Source organism: Propithecus coquereli, unplaced genomic scaffold (assembly GCF_000956105.1).
Source record: "Propithecus coquereli isolate 6110/MARCELLA unplaced genomic scaffold, Pcoq_1.0 Scaffold535, whole genome shotgun sequence".
Lineage (NCBI taxonomy): Eukaryota > Metazoa > Chordata > Mammalia > Primates > Indriidae > Propithecus > Propithecus coquereli.
Window position 1 is genome coordinate 904,150 of NW_012151230.1, and position 1,797 is coordinate 905,946.

Genomic DNA, 1,797 nt, shown 5'->3' on the forward strand with positions numbered 1-1,797 from the left:
AGGGTACATGGGGTCAAGGGCAGGTTTGCACGTAGATGAGAACGCTTTGCAGGGAAAATAAACCGAGGCAAGACGGAAGAGGACCACGCCACAGCAGAGCATCTCACAAGAGGTTAAACCCCGATGTTCACAGGTGCGGCAGCCAACAGGGTGTTAATGGAGAGGTTGTAACGTAAGTGATCTTGCTAGCTATGTTTTCAAAGCACACAAAATTGCGTCAAATGGTCCCAATTATTCTTCAGAAATTACACGGACAGAGCAAGGGGCCATGAGGAAACTGGTGACAGAACGATTCAGACTGCTCAGAACGCACGTTTGTTTTCTCCAGCCGTTCCAACCCAGGGTGTGCATACCTCAGGAAAATTGCAAACGCCCTTTTATTGCACGTATTCTGGAAAAACACCAGGAAATACAAATAGAAAAGGATGGAACTCATCCACGATGCCAGAGAGAAGCCCTATGAACGTCCCGACGTTACTTTCCCCTCAGGACGCGGACCCCCGAGGGAAAGTCTCCCGGGCGGCCGCAGCCCGGGTCTGTCCCCGCCGAGCGGCCCGCACGCCCGCAGCTGCCCCGCGGACGACCGCGCGGCGGTGACTTCCACTCCGCCCGGGACCGCTGAGTCGGTCCCGGCGCGGGAAGGAAACAGTCCCGGGCGCTCGACGGCGCGGGCCGCTCCCGGGAGGACGACGGAGGCGCCGGGCCCGCGGGGCGCCCAGGCCCGGGTGCGCGCCCCCGGCCCGCGCGCGAGGGACCCGCCCAGCAACGGCCGCGGAAGCGACTCTCGCCGCCCCCGGGCGCCCGACCAGCCGCAGCGGCTCGGAAGAAAACGGCGGGCGAGCGCCGCCGCCGGCCACCGACCACCGGCCCCGGCCACCGACCACCGGCCCCGGCCAACGACCCCAGCGCGGGGCGCTGGGCAGCCGCCCCCCGGCCCGCCCGCCCGCCCGGCCGCGCACAAAGCGGCCGCGGCCTGGTCCCCACGCGGCGCGCCGGGCCGACGAGCGGGCGGCCAGGCTACGGCCTGTGGGCCCCGGTACGCCCGCCCCGCGCCCCGCCGGCCCGCGGCGCCCCCCACTCACCCTGGGCCTCGGGCCGCGCTCGGCCGCGTCGGGAGGGCGTGAGGTTCCAGCCGCACCGCAGCCGCTCGGCGCATCCGGGGCCGCGCGGAGGAAGCGGCGGCGCTACGGCAAGCCGGAGGGGACGCGCGCCGCCCCTTCGCAGCTGCGCCTTCGCGCCCGGCCTGCCCGAGCTGCCGTGCCGCCCCTCGCCGCGCGAGGCCGCCGGAGGACCGCGGAGGCGGGAGCCCGCGAACCGTGGGGAGGCCACGCCGCGCGCGGAGACCTGGACGCGCAGCCCGCGGCTGGGCGAGGGGCGGGGGTGCCGCGCGGGTGGGTTGCGCGGGAAAGGAAACGCGCGTAGGGGTACCGGGGCGGGGATCCCGTGCGGCGGGGATCGGGCGCGGGAAGGATACGGCCGTGGAGATGGTGTGACGTGGGGCGGGGCCGCGTCGGGGGTCGCGCGTGGGGCGGGGGCCGCGTGGGGCGGCGACGGAGCAACACCCTGTGTCGGAAGCAGCGCGCGCAGGCGCGTGGGCGCCGGCATTGGCGTGGCTGCCCCTCGGGCACAGCCCCGGCCCGGGTGGGCGTCCCTGCCCTGGGGTTCCAACGGCAAACGCGCTGCGACTCGGGCTGGGTTCCTGCTAGATCCCACGCAGAACACGAGTGTTTGCCAGCGAAACGACGCGTTTGGTAAACTCCCGGGACTGGCTGTTTTGATGAGAAGCTTCTAATTTTG

The 1,797-nt window shown here is 70.7% G+C and overlaps 1 protein-coding gene across 1 annotated transcript in view; it reads right to left on the minus strand.

The window, feature by feature from the left end:
• The window catches only part of EP400 (E1A binding protein p400), a 106,181-nt gene extending 105,024 nt beyond the window's left edge, over positions 1-1,157 (minus strand). Inside the window, exon 1 of the mRNA XM_012657268.1 lies at positions 1,083-1,157. The gene's annotated coding sequence lies outside the window, so the exon portion shown is untranslated. The remainder of the gene's footprint in view (positions 1-1,082) is intronic.
• Between the last annotated feature and the right edge of the window lie 640 nt (positions 1,158-1,797).